Here is an 8,536-nt window from a genome sequence, read left to right on the forward strand (position 1 = left end):
ACATCATCATAGCGCTTTGACCCAGATCGCCGTTCCTGGCCAACGCTACGTGGATTACAGCGCCCTGGTTCCAGCGTCTCTGACCAGCGCTTCATCCACTCACCATGACCACCACGAGGACACGCAGCATCCTCACTGGTCTACTCAGTTCCCGTTCAACCGCCTAAAAGGTCCACCGTACCTTCGGCCTTCTCGTCAGCACTGGAGTACTGATTGCCAAGATCGCCAGTGCCTGACAGTCAACGAGTCCGGTCACCAGCGCCCGGCGTCGACTCACAGACCCGCGCTTGACCTGTCATCACCGCCTGCATCCGGAGAATACTACATCTGTCCAACGTCATCTCATCACGGCCCTGACTCACAAATAAACACTCTGACCTTCACAACAACATCTTTCATTCCGTGCCTCCTCACCAGATCACCAAACCTATTTTAAATAAACATTTGTTGAATATTTGTGAAAAAAAAACCTGTTTTATTTTTATTTTATGTACTCATCCATATATGATTTCACTTCATAAGTTCGAGTTGTTCACTCGATGGTGACGTTATTAGCAGAGGCGGATTTGCAGTCTTGGCCGCCCTAGGCCCCAGACCATGTAGCCGCCCCTTTCTCAGTACCAATCATATTGACCAGGAGTATCCAAACTTTTCAGTAAGTTCCTAGGGTCAAAACCGTTTTAATTGTCCTGCCATTATCATTCATGGTTCATGGAGTGAGATTTGTCCAGGTCTTGGCGGCGGATACGACTGCCCACCTGCTGCGTCGCGGGCCGAATCGAGAGACTGGGTGAGGGAGGCCTTTTGACCTTTTCACCCGGACTATCTTGATCCATCGCCTTGCACCGCAGTTGGAGGGATGTATTCATACGTATGTCACTCCTGGACACACTAATCCCCAGATTCCTACCCACCCCTCATACATTTTCCTTTTCAGAACTTCCTATCTTTCCCTTCCTTAAAAAGACCCTCCACACAGCATCACCTAAGATGACATAGGTCGTGAGGGGAAATATTTTCCTCAAAGCCTCCTGTGTGGAATTAATGTAAAAAAATACGCTTGCTAAATTCGCTAGTTCAATAACTGTATAATTGTCGATTGTCGCAGGCCGGATTGATGACATTGGCGGGCCGTTGTTTGGAGACCCCTGATATAGACTATAGACTACATTGAATTTACTTTATTGACAACTTTTATCGAAATCGATTCAGAAATTTAGTTAACTATAATAGCTGCTAGTTTGTAATACTTTCTAAGGTTTCAAGGATTTGAATAAAACATTTAAAACAGTTTTAGGTTTAATTTATTTAACTAGTTTCAGGTTTATTCTCAAACAATAATATATAAGTGAATGAAAAAAACATACACTTAGTAAGACACCACTTTATTTTTGAATTAATAACAATAGCCAACCGGGTTTCGCTTGTCCCAAGCTTCATCAGGACTAAATATCAACTGTTGATATTTAGTCCTGATGAAGCTTGGGACAAGCGAAACCCGGTTGGCTATTGTTATTAATTCAAAAATAAAGTGGTGTCTTACTAAGTGTATGTTTTTTTCATTCAATATGTCACACCCCAAAGTATTTGCTTCCTTCGAAAATAATATATAAGTGTTTCACAGTTACAATTAGGGTTGCCAGATACGGGCTGGATAAAAAGTTATTATTAAGTCTCCAAACAAATAAAAGAAATCAGCACCTCTTTTAAATAAAAATCAACTTAAGGTACATATTCGAATATAATAACTAAACTTTAAATACAAATTAAAACGTTGGTAAAAAAATTTACGTAAAGCATTATCTAACATAAAAATAAAACTGAACTCAAAACAAAAATCTGGCAGTTAGAATTCTCGTCTGCACTTAAGTGCAGCAAAATCATTAATTAGATCTTCGCAATCCAATTTCCTTAAAAAATCTGCATCTATGTTAAGCAAAGCAAGATTGTTCAGCCTTTGCTCCGCCATTGTTGTGCGTAAATAATTTTTTACACGTCGTAAACAAGAAAATGATCGTTCTCCAGAACAGTTACTGCTGTTTGTGAACACGCTCTTGCATATCGCTATTTCGTACGTAGAATATTTAGGTACTTAGGAAGTAATTTCTTGTTATCATCTGTGACTTTTTTGTCACGATTGGCCGCCGCTAATATCTGGCCGCCCTAGGCCCGGGCCTACATAGGCCTAAGGGCAAATCCGCCTCTGGTTATTAGTGATGCCATTCCTAAAATATTCTGGGAAAAGTTTTCTGTCTGAAGTACTCCAGCCACCATAAGTATATCAACCAGCCCCAATAAATATTTGAAAACCTACCGATTTTAATTTTTGTGGGTTCAAGCGGCACGGAATCACTGGAAGTAGATGAAACAGACTAGGCTCCTCGGCTCTATCGTGTGTGGCCCCCCAAATTTGCACCGTGTCCAAATGGATTTAGCCTTCAGCCAAATGGTTAGAAAAGTAACTTTTCAATTCTGAATGGTGGTTTTACACCAGGTCGATGCTGAGAGTATCTCCTACTCTTGAACGTGCAGCAAATATGCAATATATTATTTTAAATGAGTAAATTGTAAATAGCATAAATTAATCAAATAAAATTTACTTGCGCACGCCGGGATATGAACCACGACCTCTGGCTAGCTAATCGAGGGCCTCACCTTTCGACCACGGAGGCCGTCATAAAATCGTAGTCATCGGTTTCCCGATATAAAAAATAACATCTGTATTTAGATTTTGTCTCTTTATATATTGTTCCTATAATATACAGGGTGTATCGGCAAGTACCCGACAAACTTTAACCAGCTATTCCTCAGCACATTTGGAGTAAAAAATGTCCGGTAAAATTTTTTTCCATTAAAAACAAAAAATAAATAAAAAAATCCACACTCCGTCACTGTCATTTGCATTGTATCTCGTGTTCAGCAGCTGTTATTAGCAAGTGTGTCAAAAAGTGTCCTCGCTCTTTCGTACACACTAAATAATAATAGTTAAAAATGAGACGAATGGTGCCGTGCCATTTCGTTGTGATTGTAAAAGCGCGCCAACGTAGGTACGTACGTACATTATTCAACGAAACTCGAACAAAATATTGCCAGATAGGTTTTTAAACTTTGACAAAGGATAAAACAGTGGTGACATGTGGTGAAAATATCAATAATAATTTTTTTATTAAAAAAAAAACGTTACCGGACAGCAAAGTGCACATAAGATTTTTTACTCCAAATATGCTAAGGAATAGCTGGTTAAAGTTTGTCGGGTACGTGCCGATACACCCTGTATACTTACTATAGCATAAAGGTGCTGCCACACGCAAAGCTCACATCAACAGATAATATAAAGCACAATAGCGCTCGCCATACAATCCCATACAGACCCGACACACGTAAAAAGATAACGCGCTATAAGTGTGGTTCTGAACTTCGCTAACCGAATTTATTTTACGTAACCGCTCCCGACGCGATATTTGAAAAGTTATGCGTCCCCCTCTCCGCCGTAAAAAGGAGAGGGGGTCATTTTAATTACGGAGCTACCAACTAAGGACGAGTTGTTTCGGAGAATCTGAACAATTCATCAAATTTCAACGTTCATTTTCAAGTTCTGTGAAAGATTTTTTCAAGTTCTGTTTTTATTTCAATTTCGTAAAGCAACTAGCCTACAGTGATATAAAAACAGAACTTGAATAAGTCTTTCACAGAACCCGAAAATGAACGTTGAAATTTGTTGAATTGTTCAAATTCTCCGAAACAACCCGTCCTAAGTTCCGTGTTCCCTTTGACAGCCATGACATAAGCAGCCTAATAATGCATTTCTTATTTATTATGTTAGCTCATATCGTCATGTGTGCTAGTAAATTTAGAAACATTAAAAAAAACTTTATTTGGCAAACATACTTAACATATATTTAAAATATAAATATAATCAATATTTGAATTTGAAGTAAACAAATTTTCGCCCTTTCAAAATTAATCATATTTTTAATCTCAGTATTTATATGGTAATATCATTCGGTTTTTTGATAAAGTTGGACGGCCTGATACCTACATAGAGAAGCTTCTAGTTTGTTCGTTTGTTGATTGTTTTCATGGGTAATCTGGTTGGCTCTCGTCAGCTCTCGTGCTCTCTTCTCGTTCCCTGCCCTGGTGTTAGTCCTTGCCGCCTTTGCCTTCGACATTTTTAGAAATCGACGTGAGCTTATTTTACAATAATTTATTATATGTCGCTTTCGTCGATCGGCGTGCGAACTGCGAATTTCCTGATTCGACGGAGAGGTTATGTCAGGTTATGTGAAAATGCGCTATTTACGCGCAGATTGTTTAAAATCTAAAAAGTTTATAAATAGCATTTATAATTATATAGTTGGCGGCATCATCATCTGAGGATGAGCTGTCCAACAGATCCAGCAATAGGCGACAAGTATCATCCATTTCGAAAACGTGCTCAAGCTGTCAGTAAGTAAAGTTGTCACTTTGACAGATGAAATTATGTTTCTCGGCCGCTCTCGAATTCAACTGACCCCCTCTCCTACCATACGAAGAAATATTTGATAGCGTCGTGTGTCGGTAGAAAAGATGATGCGCTGTACATTAACTTTTGATGTGAGCTTTGCGTCTGGCAGCACCATAATGGTATTCTATTTTTCTTATAATTAATGTAACTCTCTCACCAAGCACAAGAACCAGTTTCTTCATTGGTGAGATTGCGAGCACAAATATATTTTGTAATGTAAATATATATTTTTATGTACTCATATTATATCCTGTACCCACTTATATATATTAAATAAAAAATATATATAAAAGAAATAATATTAAATAAATAAATAAAATCTATGCATATATTATTTTAAGCACATTGAAACGATCTGGATGCAATTTTATTTTTATTTACTGCATGAAAATTTTTATTATGATAAGTGGGAGATGCGTATTTATTTAATGTGCTTATAGACCGGGATCCCGCGACAGCAAACCCTACGTCATCGGGTACACAGATGACAGTACTTTGTAGTGAGATTGGACGTTTAGAAAGCCTTATAAAAGCTGGTCTACTAGTGCGCTTCTTGAGGGATTCCGCGCAGCCACGGAAATAGTAAACGATTTTTTTCATCAAAATTACATCATAAGGTACATGAACGGGAATGGTTTCTAACGATAGGGGTATATTAGAAGATGACAAAAAACAGGTCTGCCTCTCGGCAGCCTGTAGTTTTCGCAGGTAGCCGGATTTAAATTGGGAAAAAATTGGTAAATTTTAGACGTGGTGAAACTTTTATTAAATCGATAAAAGTCCGTGTATGTGAAAACATTACTATGTATCTATGTATATAGAAACTGATATAAAATAGTTCATGGACTGATATATATTGTTAACACATTTAAAGGGGGTTGTTTATCTGCTGTGTAAACTTAAAATCTCTCATCGAATTTCAGAATATTTCCAAGGTGCTAAATATTTCTTATTTCTGGAGACGTCGTAAAAACAAATAGCAATTTAAGAAACTGTATCCAATTACCTTTTAAATTTTTTTATTTGAATTAGACTTTGATATTTATAAATTGAAATATTTTAATTTCAAACACAAAAAAAAATCAAGAAAAAATACTCAAACACACATACTCCAAACGTCGTAAAATTGATAGAATGCCAAATTTTTAAAACACATTCCATTTATTGCAGGAAAATTGTCACCTTACTTTTAATCTCGTTTATACAATAAAAAATTATAATAATTCCCAAAAACAACAAAAAATAGATTTTGAATTCATAATAAACGGTAATTTATATTTACCTACATATCCATAAAATATTGACAGTCAATTAAGAATAATGTGTTCGAAACAACCTAACTTTTTCAAGAACGGATATTCACCTGTCAATCTGCGGAAAATCCAACTTTGCCAGTTCTTTCGGAACCCAGTTAAAGATATTGTTTATTAGTAACATCTTGAATATAAACTTTTAGTGTTCATACAATGTATAATTAATAGACCGTTTAACGAATGTGAAGTGGTTTTTCATTAGTAAGGCTGAATGTCAATAGAACGGGGGGGGGTCTAAGCAATCGCAGTACTTACCTAATAATTAAAGCGCCCTTGGGATGATTTCGTCAAGAGATTTTAACAACAGAATATACCTAGTGAGCTTTCAAAAATTATATACAAATTTTTTAAACCATGAAAAAACATTTAACTGATAAACTTAATATAAAAAATATATTAAAACACGTAACCGTAACATAAAATAAAATTGAAACTAGGACAATATAACATATAAGACAATTCACTAAAAGTACATTACCAACGCTACTATAATTTGTAGGATGCATGCTGGTGTAGATTAAGCTTAATTCTATAAATGGTGTGTGTAAATATATCCTTAAGTTATATGTTAAGTTGTTAATGACTGTGTACTACAAAATGTAGTTAACTTGAAAATTAACTTTGTAATTTTATGAATTCTATTCTGTGAAACAACCCGTCCTAAATCTATCATTCGATTGTTAGAATTAAACACCTTGTTTGATTGAATTACTCCCAATAATCAAATCATTATTATGGTGCATATTCATAATTAATTAAAAGGTTACTTGATACTGTTATATGGCGATTCAATATCTACCCACTGTGTGGGCAACACCAAAGTCTTGTAACCGGCCAGTTCCCAATAAACATCCTTGCAACCAGATCTGCGTTTCAATCACCTCCGTACATTATATAAACATAATACGTCATCACAATAATATTGTTGTCGTGCACCACTGTACTTTACGTTTGTGTTTTTAATGTCTTTTGTGTTTACATTAACTGCATTTTTTAAATATTTAATGTTTAAAAAAATTGGAGGACCTGATAGGAAATATGATACTTGAGGCATAATATGTCAGCTTTGGAGATGCTGTGAAAATGGTAGGTACACATTGAGGACACAGGACTCGGAAATTAATAATGAATCAAATTTTGCATAGGGCCCCAAACTCCGATGGGGCCCAAAACGATGCACATTGAGGACACAGGAAAAAATATTTTATATTTTTATTTGATCGGAAAATGTTGCTTATACAATGATTTGCTTGCATTCATTCGACATCCACTCGGTTACTAGCTGTTTACGACTACTGGCTACTAATATGTTTTTAAAACTTCCCTTTTAATCAATACTGAAACATTTCCTTTTAAGAAAATACTGAAATATTTTCGTCTAAATATTGTTGGGATACTGACTTTTCAAAAAACAAAAATCGAAAGCTTTTTGCGATAAAGAATCCATAACATCAACAAAAAATCAATCTTCGTTTACACATCTTCCCTGATGATGGACACTAATGCTGTCCGAAACGTTAGCTAAAGAATGAGGTAGTGCAACACGGCTTAATACTCCAAAAATAAATAACTATTAGACTACATTCATTGGTTTAATTGAGGTAAAATTTACCAATATTTATTCTACTTTAAATCCGGCTGTCTGCAAAAGGTCTAGGCTGCCGGGAACAAAAATTTGTTCACTCGTTACTACGCGGAGCCCACCAAGAGGCGAACCGGCGGACCAAGGGCTTACTCTTACTGCAAAGTAGTTTCATCTGTGAGCAACGTGAGTAACGGGATCCCAGTCTACATGCACTTGCCACCAAGCGGTCGATATCGATTGCTTGTAGCAGTTTGTGTATACACAGCTTGAATTATGCTTCGGCATTTAAAACATGGCACTACATAAAGAGTTTTTAAACGCGGCAAAAATGAATAAAATTTCTTCCGCTGTACCTTTAATACATTTCGTGGATAAATATTCCAAAGATATTATATTAAAATTTCTTTTCGTCTTACAATTTTATTGAAGACGCTAATCTTCTGATGAAAGCAACCTTTTTACAGGAGATATCTAAAACAACATTTTTGACTTTCTATGGGCTTCAATCCTGTTTAAAATTTTATAATTTTTGTCTAAATTAATTTATTACACATTTAGTCGACATGAACTGTTCTTTTTCGTTGGCCAACGGCAGTCGTGCTAGGGGGCTTGCTGTTGTATTGCTCCTTCGTTATTTTTCAATGAACTCGATTCAAAAGTTTATACTAAATAGATAATTTGACCGCATTACATACTTGAGTGCATTATAAAATTTATAAGAGAGTCGTAATCTCGTTCGCCAGGCAACTGAATTAATTTGCCGCAAACTCCCCCATGCAGAACTTTGGGTCACTAGTCACTACTAAACTTGTGGATTTACCCCTCGACCTACTGTGCTTCCTCTTTTTAGGAATGTCGGCGGACCAAGTTTTAGGGGGATAAAAGGTTAGAGATGCGCGTAAAGTACAAACTTAGATAAAGAGATTTGACATTTTTAGGGTGAAATAATAATAATGTTAAATATTATGGAATTCAAGAAATAAATAAATGTAATTTGACGATAATCGACAGGAGTAAATTTATTAAATCATCTCAAATAATAAGCATGTAAAAATGCTGTATCTGACTTTCTATTCATTTGGCTTTACTTAACATTTCATTATTTGGGCCTGGACTTTTACAAAATAAAATAAA

Source organism: Hesperophylax consimilis, chromosome 2 (genome assembly GCF_061612785.1).
Source record: "Hesperophylax consimilis isolate HC1 chromosome 2, BYU_Hcon_1.0, whole genome shotgun sequence".
In the NCBI taxonomy this organism is placed as follows: domain Eukaryota; kingdom Metazoa; phylum Arthropoda; class Insecta; order Trichoptera; family Limnephilidae; genus Hesperophylax; species Hesperophylax consimilis.